General features: G+C 44.2%; 1 non-coding gene across 1 annotated transcript; it reads right to left on the reverse strand.

The window, feature by feature from the left end:
* Positions 1–4808: 4808 nt before the first annotated feature.
* trnan-guu (transfer RNA asparagine (anticodon GUU)) lies at positions 4809–4882 on the reverse strand. The gene has a single exon. It is a non-coding gene; the product is annotated as a tRNA-Asn (tRNA).
* Positions 4883–12830: the final 7948 nt, after the last annotated feature.

The raw sequence follows: 12830 nt of genomic DNA on the forward strand, positions 1-12830 counted from the left end.
ATTTTGAGTTCATTAGCAATTCTTCCGACATCACTGTCGCAATATTTTGAGGTTCGGAGCAACTTTTACTACATTACTGTCGCATTATTTTAAGGTTCGTAGCAACTCTTACTACATGACTGTCAGCATCACTTTGAGGTTATTCGGAACACTTACTACATTACTGTAAGCATCACTGACTTGATTAGCAACTATCACTACATTACTGTTAGCATCATTTTGAGTTCATTAGCAATTCTTCCGACATCACTGTCGCAATATTTTGAGGTTCGTAGCAACTTTTACTACATTACTGTCGCATTATTTTGAGGTTCGTAGCAACTCTTACTACATGACTGTCAGCATCACTTTGAGGTTATTCAAAACACTTACTACATTACTGTAAGCATCACTGAGTTGATTAGCAACTATCACTACATTACTGTTAGCATCATCTTGAGTTCATTAGCAATTCTTCCGACATCACTGTCGCAATATTTTGAGGTTCGACGCAACTTGTACTACATTACTGTCTCATTATTTTGAGGTTTGTAGCAACTCTTAGTACATGACTGTCAGCATCACTTTGAGGTTATTCGAAAGTTTCACTCCATTACTGTTAGATTCGTAGTAAGAGTTTCGAACAACCTCAAAGTGATGCTGACACTCATGTAGTGACAGTTGCTTCTAACCTCAAAATGATGCTAACAGTATTGTAGTGATAGTTTCTAATAAACTCAGTGATGCTGACAGTCATGTAGTAGGAGTTGCTATGAACCTCAAAATAATGCAACAGTAAAGTAGTAAAAGTTGCTTCGAACCTCAAAATAATGCGACAGTGATGTCAGAAGAATTGGTAATGATCTCAAACTGATGGGACAGTGATGTCGTAAGAATTGCTAATGAACTCAAAAAAATGCTAACAGTAATGTAGTGATAGTTGCTAATTAACTCAGTGATGCTTACAGTAATGTAGTAAGAGTTGCTACGAACCTCAAAATAATGTGACAGTGATGTCAGAAGAATTGCTAATGATCTCAAAATGATGCGACAGTGATGTAGTAAGAATTGCTAATGAACTCAAAATGATGCTAACAGTAATGGAGTGAAAGTTTCGAATAACCTCAAAGTGATGCTGACAGTCATGTAGTAAGAGTTGCTACGAACCTTTAAATAATGCAACAGTAATGTAGTAAGAGTTGCTACGAACCTCAAAATAATGCGACAGTAATGTAGTAAAAGTTGCTACGAACCTCAAAATATTGCTACAGTGATGTCGGAAGAATTGCTAATGAACTCAAAATGATGCTAACAGTAATGTAGTGATAGTTGCTAATTAACTCAGTGATGCTTACAGTAATGTAGTAAGAGTTGCTTTGAACCTCAAAATAATGCGACAGTGATGTCAGAAGAATTGGTAATGATCTCAAACTGATGGGACAGTGATGTCGGAAGAATTGCTAATGAACTCAAGATGATGCTAACAGTAATGTAGTGATAGTTGCGAATCAACTCAGTGATGCTTACAGTAATGTAGTAAGTGTTTCGAACAACCTCACAGTGATGCTGGCAGTCATTTAGTAAGAGTTGCTAATGAACTCAATTTAATGCTACAGTGATGTCGTAAGAATTGCTAATAAACTCAAAATGATGCTAACAGTAATGTAGTGATAGTTGCTAATAAACTCAAAGTGATGCTGACAGTAATGTATGTGTAGTTTCTCATTCATCCAGGTCATCGTAGATCGAAGCGAAGTAAAATCTGGTCAACTGGACGTAAGTTATCTTGAAGACGTTTCACCTCTCATCCGAGAGGCTTCATCAGTTCTAGTGGAGAGTGTGGAAGCTCCAGCTTATAAACCTATGTGGTAGTGGTCAGTGCTATTGTGGTGGAAACGACCCTCCCGAGACTCACCTGGCCTCCCCAAACGACAGTCGTTGTGAGGTGTCAGGGAGTTTCAGGGGTGGTCATTAGGGAGTTTCACCGACCACTCAGATGCTAATGGGCCGTGCTGGCATCAGCCGTTCCACATGGGTCTTTCAGCTGAGCTCTTTGGGGAAGTTTTGAAAGGACTTGGTTGGAAATAGGTGAAAGGAAATGTCGCAGTCCACCTCCTCTGTTCAAAGATGGTTTCTCTATCCTGACGTGGATGGCTTCTTTAACTCCTCTTTCAAACCATCTGTCCTCTCTGTCGAGTATTTGGACATGGTCGTCCTGGAAGGAGTGGCTTTCCTCCTTGAGGTGGAGGAAAACCGCTGAGTCCTGTCCTCCAGAGTTGGCTCTTCTATGTTGGGCCATGCGCTTGTTGAGGGGCTGTTTGGTTTCCCCTATGTAGAGATCCGTGCAGGCCTCACTGGTATACGCTGTCAGATGCAGATTGCTTTTCTGGCTGCTAGGGGTGGGTTTCTCCTTGTTCTGATCCAGAAATTCAACAGCTTCTATCATTGATTTGACAGGAAATGTTGATGACACACTGGGATTTTTGTTCTCCTGCTGTCACTGTCAAGTGCAGCTTAACATGAGAGGTAGCAGGATCATTCATGTGTTCATGTTTCCAGCAGACAAGGAGGGAACCTGGGAGGACTTCACTGACTTTGATCAGTGGTTCTCACTTCATCTTCTCAGTATAAAGTTCAAAGCGAGCTGGCCAGGAGTTGAACCGAGAATCTTCTGATCCGTAGTCAGACGCGTTATCCATTGCGCCACCAGCCCTGTGAAGAAGCTGCTATGTTCATGTGTGCTTGCTGTTACAGAAAAGCCCAACAAGGTGGTGGCATTTTCAGGGGACACAATAGTGCAGTGGTCAGCACTGTGGCCTCCCAGCAAGAAGGTTCAGCTCTCCTCCTATTTGGTTGCAAGGAACCTGAATCAGTCCTCAGTGGAGCCGTGCTGCTGAGGCTGAGTGAGGCTGAGTGAGGGACTGAGCAGGAGCCAGCAGGTCCAAGCAGGTTCAGGCAAACTCCCCTCAGTCCACCAACATCAAAGCAGAGGAACAGAGTTCATCTAACAACATGATTCATATCATCTCCTCTTGGAATGTTCTGGAACTACAAGTACACTTAAAATGGCCGACTTATGACAACAGAAGGAACTTTGAAGTAGATTTGATTTATTTAAGTCAGTGACAGTCATTTTTTTCAAGAACTTAGTTCAGGTAACTTGATTGTTTTACCAAGATGAGCTTTAATGTTAAAACATTGAAACAAGACCTTCATGTATTTATGATGACATCACCAATAGGAGCCTTCCCAGTCTGTCAGGGGGTAGAATTCAGTCACCACCAATGACATCAGAGTCAGAGTTTAGACATCAAAGACAGACATTAAAGCCTCTCTTATTAAAAAAAATTAAAGTGTTATATCTTTGAAAATATACTGCAATACATGAAATACTATATTTACATGGATGGTAACCTCGTTCTTATATTCTTTAATATACTGCAATAGTAATGGACCCTCTATGACACTGCAGTGATGAATCTATCAAGGAGTAAAAATGATTATAATCAGAATTTTGAAGTCAAGTTTGAGATCAGTTTGATCCTCTCTCTCTCTCTCTCTCTCTCTCTCCCTCTCTCTCTCCCTCCCTCCCGCCCTCTCTCTCTCTCCCTCTCTCTCTCCCTCCCTCTATCTCTCTCTCTCCCTCTCTCTCTCTCCCTCCCTCTCCCTCTCTCTCTCTCAGGAGCTTTTAAATGAATATTTTAATAAAACAGAACAGGAGACTGAAGAGTGATCACTCAAACCCACAGGCTGAATGGGACATCTCTTAAAAATATTGAACCACTGAGTAAAACCATAGAAGCGCTCCTGTCTAGTCGGTGCTAACAAGTTAGCTGTTGCGTGAGTCCAGCTGTGCTGTCTAGGAATCCTGGTCAAAAGCCTCCACTCATCAAACAGCTGGTGTGTTGGTGGATCTGTGGATCCTGCTGGAAGAAGCAGGGTGGAGCTCTGAATGCTTCCTGTCTCAAAGAGCTTCTCTGTGCAGCTCCCATCAGCTCCTAAAAACAGGAAACCAGCAGATTCACTGTTAAACGGTGGCATTAAAATGTCTCAAAAGCTGTCCTGTCCACCATTTGTTGGTGCAAAGACATTTAAAAACACCAGTTGAACATTTTCCAAAGTTGCTCTCACCTTCTTTCAAACACCTGGAATGATTTCCTCCAAATCAAAAGAAACTGGTGAAAAAAACAACAACAAAAACTCCTGGAGAATCAAACTCCACCCTCTGCTCCAACTGGACTTGGGACTTCAAATGACCCCCATTAAAAGCCTGCCTGCATCCCCATTCACTGACTGTTGTGCTGTGGGTCTCCTGGACAAACATGGCAGGATCCTCTTGATCTCCAGGAGTTTAAAAGAGCAGCTCTTTTAAAATGGGTTCTGGCTCCATTCAGGTTTAGAGAGCTGAGACTAAAATCACACATGAATAAAAGAGGGAACCCAAGAAAACAAGTCAGCGTGAAAGAGGAGCAGATTTTAAAACTCCTCATCATTTCCACCTCCAGGAGTGAAGCCTCCCAGGACCCAAGAGGCTCCAGCTGGCAGAGCTCTCACTGGTTTCTCCACCACCTCGCTAACCTGAGCTGGAGCATCTGAGAACCAAACAGTGACCCCCTTCATTCCAGAGCCGACTCCACAAACTCTGAGCCCCCACTTTACCCACAGCCAGCAGGCCTCCTCAACACTGCATGACACACGACAACTAAATTTAACACTGAAGCGTCTCATCCAGAGATCTGTCACATGAGTCTGCTGTGGAGGGTCAATCTGTCCGTCCACATTCAGATCATTAACACAGCGACTCCTAAGCACCAGTAGAGCCTGTTCATCGTCCCTGGGTGGGCTCGAACCACCAGCCTCTCGGTTAACAGCCGAGCGCGCTGACCGATTGCGCCACAGAGACTCTGAGTCACTGCTTTTCATGAAGAGTTTTCAGGCTAAATTCAGTGTGTGAGGTCCACACTGCACATTTGAGGGACCATGAAGGACAGAGGAGAGTCTGACTGTCATGGTGAAAGCCTTCAGCACTAGAACTGAAACAGCCCCACCATCTTAACCCCCCCAGACCAAACAGGCTTCATCAGAAACAGACCCCCCTCCTAGAACATCCAGAGATCATCAGTCTGATTAATAGAACATGACAAACAAACAAGAACATGTTATTGTTTGATCAGAAGCTGAAACAATGTTTCTATGTTTGTCTGTTCTGGTCTGAATGAAAGAGGAGGTTTTCTTGGTCATGTGACGTGGATGAGAGTTCAACTAGAACTTCCTGCTTCAACAGGATTTTAGTTTGTTGGGATTTTGTCAAAGACACCAACCAAACCTCTGAGTGGTGCAGATGTCTGCTGCCTCCTCAGAGCAGACTGGAGCTCAGCCTCACTCACCTGTGGGAGCCCCAGCAGAGCCACCGGGTGATGGAGTTTCAGTTTAGGCTCCAAGGTCCTGGATTGAATTGGTGTTTTGTGTTTTTAGGCCTCCTGGCACCATCAATGGTAGAGCAGAGTGGTGCAGAGGAAGCGTGCTGGGCCCAGAACCCAGAGGTCGATGGATCGAAACCATCCTCTGCTAAAAGAACAAAATAAAATGAACCTTCATCTTTAGAAATGTGTGTCTGTTAAAAAGAGGTTCATAAGGATTCTTCCTTCCTCCACAATCACCAACCATTGTGAGAGTTAACAACAGTCCACTTTCTGACTGAAGCAAAAGTAGACTTCAAAAGGTTTTTCTGATTCAACATAGCAGCTAAATTTCCATTTCCATTTCCTGAACAGGACAGGTTAAAAAAAAGGGAATGTCATGACTTCCTCTGTATGTTAGAATATGAACGACTAAAAATGTTCATGCCCAGTTTTAAGTTAGAATTAAACTGAAAACACAAAAACCTTCCCTCTTCAATCCTGTCACTGTGTTGTAAACTGTTTCAAACAAATTCTACTGTTCAACAGTTCAAGTGTTTCTAATGAAGCTGAATGTTCCCCTCTACTTTCCTCAATTGGGTTTCTTTCATGTCCTCCTGACATCAAAGACAGAATTCTAGGTACAAATAAAAACACTATCAAAGCCTCCTGATGACATCATCATCAATTCTGTCTTTGATCTGTGTCTGTCCAGCCTGTCCTGAGTGGATCCAACAGTTTCCCATGGGTGACACTGTCGTGGTCTCTCTCCTGCTGTCTCCAACTCTCAGAGCGCTTCTACTGGTTTCTCCCCATCGTCCCTGTTGCTAGGCAGAGCACTGGTGAGGACTGAGGCCAGTGATGTCATCACCTCCAGCTGAGACCTGCCAGGTGGTCCTGCTTCATTCAACTCTGCTGCCTCTGCCACTGCCCTGACTGGTGAGGCTGACAGCAGGTTCTCTCTCATCTAAACTCTCTGTTTACAATGGAGGCTGAAATCCTTGTGATTGGTGGTTCAATCATCAGGTCTGTTGAACTCCCAGGTGCCATCACCTGCTGTCTTCCTGGTGCCAAAGTTGTGGACATTATTGAACGTCTCCAGGACTCATCGATCTCCACCCCTCCTGCAGGTTCTCCCTGTCTCTGTGTGGGTTCTCTCTGGTACTCCAGCTTCCTCCCACAGTCCAAAGACATCAAGAGGGTAGTGGTTACCTGGACACTCTAAATGACTGTGAGTGTGAATGGTTGTCTGTCTGTGTGTGTTGGTCCTGGGATGGACTGGTGACCCATCAAGGGTGAACCCAGGGCTGGACTGGCCACCTGGCCGATGCACATCTTTGGGCCGGCCCATAACTGTCATAATTTTTTTTTCAAAAGTGTATAGTTTTTAATCGACAGTAACGGTATCGGAGACGCGAAACGCGGCCCATTGGTTGATTTCCTGGAAGGACATTGGGCTCGTCCAATGAAATCTCTCAGCTCTCTCTCTTTCTCTTAGTCAAGCCATGCTGTTGCAATGGAAGTGGAGGAGTCAGATCAGACAGTTGGAGACTATTTTAGTCGCCCTTCTTCCACACAGAGGACTGATTTTTTAAAGTTTCATCCTCAACAAGATTCCATAAACCCTGTCGTCCAGAGGCTCTTCGTTAGAACGGACGACACGACGTGGAAATGGCTGACTTATTGTGGTCAACGTCATGCTTTGTTTTGTTTTGTTTGCCCTGCTTTTAGCAAGCCCAGTGATCCAAGTGTCTTCATTAGAGGCCTGACAGACTGGAGGCATGTGCACCAAAGAGTAGAGGAGCATGAGAGAGGCATGGCACAGAGGCAGTGTGCTGAGGCCTATTTTTGAAACTGCTCCAGAGCAAGACTGGCCACCTCCTTGAGGGAAGACAGCTGACAGGACACCGTGAGCAGGTTAAGAAGCAGGGCTGGACTGGGACCAAAAAATGGCCCTGGCATTTTTCATCCCTGGCAGCCCTCCATGGTTATTTACACGATATGTGTAAGCACACGCCATACCAGAGGATGTATGCGCACATTTTGAAGTTTCAAAAATTAAAATAAAGTGCAGTATTCTACATGGAAGACAGTAACCATGTTAAAAGAGTGATACTCTTTCACTACTCAGAGACCTTCTTCTTCCACTACACGTTCCAACACCTGACGTCTCTTCTTCCCAGTCCAGCCCTGGAAAGAACGCGTCGAGTTTTGGAAATTCGTCTGCTTTTCTTCTCGTGAGTGTCTCTCTTTTTCGGCTCCTCCTTTCTCCTTCCTCTTACTGGGCAACATTCTTCATGGCTTCTGACTGCAAGGCGGCCGCTGAGTGGTGGCACTACAACTGGATGGGTCTGTTTCTCATTTTAACACAAAAACAAACTAACCGCTGTTTCTGCGTTTTTACCAGAAATATATATTTTGAAATGCCTGCTCACACCGGCCCATCCGGCTCCATCCACCAAACTTTACACACATAATATAATATAATAATATAATATAATAACCCTGAACACAAGCCCCAAAGCAGTAGTTGTTTTGTTTTTCTTCATAAAGGAGGTGCACAGTCATGACTACGATATCTCTGGCAACAAACATGGAAGGGGCTTTGGGGTCTTGTGTTTCAGCTCTGTAACTTCTGGATGGCTGAAAATGTCAGAATCAGTCCTCTCACTGACATCAACCATTGGTGTGACTTTTGGTGGCTTCAGCTCAAATGAAACCAGGGAAGAGGGGCCAGACTTTGAGGAGCCCCTGAGGGTTAGTGGATGCCCCCGGACCGTGCTTGGGCCCCTTAGCACCTAGATGGCTGAAATTCCCAGCACATGCTACTCTGGGGCATCACACTATGTGTGTAAAGTTTGGTGGATGTAGCCCAAGTACAAACACCAGAACCCAGATTTGATCCTCAATTCTGCTCCAAAAGGCTCTCGGAGTGCAGAAGTCCCAGACCCTGATTTTGCCCAGTTTCACAAAGGGATAGTTTTTTCTCTTTGAACCTAGGAAGTTGAAATTTGAGTGTGTTGTTCTGTTCTTGAAGGATCGCATCTGTGCTGGTTTGACCCCCCTAAGTCCTTTCTGCTGTCCGTAAAGGGCGTGGCAAAGTCCAGTAAAGTCTATCAATGAAGCATCATAACTGGTCAAAGTTGCTCCAAATGAGATGAGCTTTCTGGGAGGAGTTCACACCTCTGCCAGAAACCAATATTTAAAATTTTGAAGCCCCACCTCCTTCCTGAAGCCACTTCCTGTTTGGGAGGGGGTTCTAGAATTATTCCACCAGATTAGGATTTCATAAAGTTTCAGGTCTGTACCCACTGGAGAGGCCAATGAGAGCAAAAGAGCAACAGGGTCAAAGGTCAACAGGCCTCATGTCTCAGCCAGGCCTCAAAGGGTTAAGTGAGCCTTTTGGAGCTCCTTTGAAAAAAGGCCTGACACCAATCTTGTTCAGGACCAACATGAAGAAGGATCTTTGGAACATTTTCACATCTTTAAGACCGCCTTGACTCCTTTTTATAGCAGGAGTCACTGAACAGCACAAAGCTGCTATTGCAGCCATCAGGCCTCATTTCTGATCAGTTATTATTGTTGAAACAAAGCTGAATATCAATTATTGATTTTTATTGTCATCATTTTGAACACCTGATGAGAGAAACACAATAAAAACATTTGAAAAGGAAGGATCAGAGTGTTGTTGTACTGCAATACTACAGTACAGCATCAGAGACACTCAGTTATTGATTGCCTGAATGATTGATTTCCCCAGAAGAGGAACAGCTTTGTTGGAGCAGTAAAAATACACACATCAGAACGACAAAGTTACATTGGAAAAGAAACTACATGACATTACCAGCACAACATCTGAAGAACAGTTAGGATCAATTTAACTGGCCAGATAGTTAGGATTTCTTTAATGATATCCTTGATGAACCCAGACATCAGAGTGGTTTGTTCCCCTCAATAATAAATCTGTAAATACAGCGTGAAGTGATGGAACTAAAAGGCCACCTCTGAGTGCAGGAGTGAGCCTCTGTGACGGATGTGACGTCAGCAGACCGCCATTAGTTTGAGTCATTGTTTATATTCTTAATGCTGATTGGTCGATCTATAATGGTGACAAATGGACTTCGTAGGTAGAATAAACATGCAGAAATTAAATGAATTTGTAGATTGTCTTATTAATCAAAAGATGAAGTATTCAAAATATTTGTTTTTTTTCCTCGGAGTGAGCGACAACTACCGGATTTTCTCACAGAAGAACGGGGCCGACTTCCACGGAAGCAGATGTTTGTAATTCCTGGGGCACTAAAATCCATTTCATATTATTCTTTATTGAACAGCGAATATTATGGAAATAAAATTTATATTTCTCGCCAGAAATGTCCTTAAAATGCTTTTTAAAAATCAAACCTATCTTGAAATGACACTCGTCCGTAATGGCATCCTTAGCAACCAACATAGCAACAGTAGAAATGTGACACTGTCACGACTCTCTTCCGAGAGGTGAAAGATTCATCGTAATAACGAACAAACCAAAGATTAAACACAAGAACTGAGCGAAGATGATGACAAAATGCATATTTCTCTCTAGAAATGTCATCAGAATGCTTTATTGAATCAAAATTATCTTGGAAGAAGGCACTTTCCTCCGAAAATGACAGGAGCGGCCGCCATGTTTTTGTTTTGAGAGGCCCGCATGAAAGAGTCACATGAGGGAAGGGGGTATGGGGTCATGGGGGGGGGCGATCCCAGGTGACGTTGTTCAAGAGGCAGGGTTCACCCTGGGCAGGTCACCAGTCCATCAGGAGAAATGAGGTGGTCGGTATCATGCAACCTAAACTTAAACATTAGTCAGGTCAAATTCAGATTAAAGCAAGAGTCTCCAGATCAAAGTCAGAATTCCTGATGATGTCATCAGGGCTTTGACAGTAGCTAGAATTCTGTCTTTGATCTCAGGAGGACATGAAAGAAACACAATTGAGGAAAGTAGAAGAGAGCATGGTAGCATGATGGTGCAGTGGTGAGCACTGTGGCCTCACAGCAAGAAGGTTCTGGTTTGAGTCCAGGCTCGGGTGGGGAATCTTTCTGTGTAGAGCCTGCATGTTCTCCCCATGAATGCGTGGGTTCTCTCTGGTGCTCCGGCTCCTTCCCACTGTCCAAAGACATGTAATTGGGGACGAGGCTGATTGGACACTCTAAATTGACCGTAGGTATGAATGTGAGTGTGAATGGTTGTTCGTCTCTGTATGTTGACCCTGTGATGGACTGGTGACCTGTCCAGGGTGAACCCCGCCTCTGGCCCGTAGATGCTGGGATAGGCTCCACCCCCCTCGACCATCAATGTAGGTGTTTTGTTAATTGCATGCCACATGAAATTATTATTGGTCAGTTTCCTAGCAACAGTCTCACAGTGGCAAGACAAGAACACTTCTACTTTTGATGATGACAGTTTGTTCAACACTAAACTTCATCCAGTACCATGTTGTCAAACACTGGAACCTCCACAGCACCTGAACAAGGACTTGAACCCTGGACCCTCAGATTAAAAGTCTGATGCTCTACCGTCTGAGCTCCTCAGGCTCTTTCTACAGCATTGAGACAGGAACAGAAACACCTGTGAAGGTCAAACTGATGCTTTCTTGACTTGTTCAGTCCTCCATGTTGAAGTCCACCATGCTTTTGATTGACTCTGATTCTCTGTGGCAAAATCCATCAAGAGGCTCCAAAAATGTCCTGAATGTCACAAGAATGCACAGGACAAGATGTTAGTTTCCTTCATGTCTGCAGTTCCTCCACTGGAAAGTAAAGTCAATGCTGCTCCTCTGCTGAAAGCTGGGATCGGACCAGGGACCTTTAGATCTTCAGTCTAAGGCTCTCCCAACTGAGCTGGTTCAGTTCTGAGTGAGGGCCCTGCTTCTCTCATTTATAATCTCTTCCACTCTCACTGGACCTTAGAGAGGATTGGAGCTTCTGAAGTCCTGACACATTGAACAGTTCTCCAGGACCATTTTTGATGGATGTCTGAATCACACCAGCCTTTTTTGTTTGTCTTCTTGCACCACCGTGCCGCCCCTACTAGTCGTCTACATATCAGTGTTCTCAGTATTGCACGAACATTCACATCAGTATTGTGCTAATATTTTATTTCCTGGCTCTTCAATCCTCCTATTATGAAGTTGATTGCTTCAGCGACCAGGAGATGTTATCATTGGCAGCTAGTTTACTATTATTGCTGCTGCTGTTGTTGGTTGTGTGTCTGTCTTCCATCCCCCTGTCCCTCTGTCTTTCTCTCTGCTTGTCTTTCACCCTCATCTTGTTCCCATCTTTTTGTCATTCTCTCCCTCCTTTCTCTCTGTCTTTTGTCTTTCCTTCTCTATATTTGTCTTCTGCTGTCTGTCCTGTCCTGCTCTCTTTCAACAACCAACCAGTCAAAGCAGACGTCCGGTTAAAAAAATATGATAAAAGAACTCTTGGTTTGATTTGGCTTGAGGCATGAAGAAGATAGGATTGTTTTCCTTTCATTTTAGAAGCTTTTCCAGATTCATGAAAAGATCATCAATCAGTGCAGTATTTCAGACAGACTTCTGGTCCGTGAGGACGAGGAATCCAGCACATATCCACAGAACTCCAACTGCCATCTTTGATGGTTCCTTTACAGTCTGTAGGGTGGAGAGATCCTCCTGAGTCTGGCTTGGAATGTTTGTCTGTGGATGTGTTGGCCCTGTGATGGACTGGTGACCTGTCCAGGGTGAACACGGCCTGTCGCCCAAAAGCTGCTGGGATAGGCTCCACCCCCTCATGACCCTGAACAGGATAAGCAGAAGACAATGGACAGAAGTCCTGACACATTGAACAGTTCTCCAGGACCATTTTTGATGAAGGTCTGGATCACACCAGCCTTTTTTGTTTGTCTTCTTCCAGTGTCCTCAACATTGTGTGAGCCAATAATTCCACATCTGTACCAGACACACCTCTGGTTGGTGGGTTGATGGATCTTTCTGTTCTAACAGTGTCTTTTATCTTGCTTTTATCTTTTCTATCTTTTCTTTGTATCTGCATTCTGTGGTGCACGGTGGCTCTGGAAGAGCGCTCTAACTATTGTCACTGTACCCCCCCCCCTACAACGAAAATAAAAGATTCTGATTCCGATTCTGACACACACACACACACACACACACACACACACACGTGCATCAACATGATGTTCCGAATGTTTCACTGTCTGTGGTTGTCCAGCTCTCCTTGCCTCTTCACTGTCATTGTCAGAACTCGGAGCAGTCTTCCTCTCCAGGTGATGTCTCTGAGTGATGATGATTGCTGTCTGTTCAACCAGCTTCATTTGTTGATATCTGAGAAGGACTGAAGACAGCAAAGTGTGCTGATTGGCCAACAACCCCTCACAGGTCAAAGGTCACTGCTCTGAGGCGGACCAGTTTACTGTAACAGTGGTGGCACCAT

Source organism: Aulostomus chinensis, chromosome 1 (genome assembly GCF_037954235.1).
Source record: "Aulostomus chinensis isolate RoL2024-O1b breed Wild chromosome 1, RoL_Achi_v1.0, whole genome shotgun sequence".
NCBI lineage: Eukaryota > Metazoa > Chordata > Actinopteri > Syngnathiformes > Aulostomidae > Aulostomus > Aulostomus chinensis.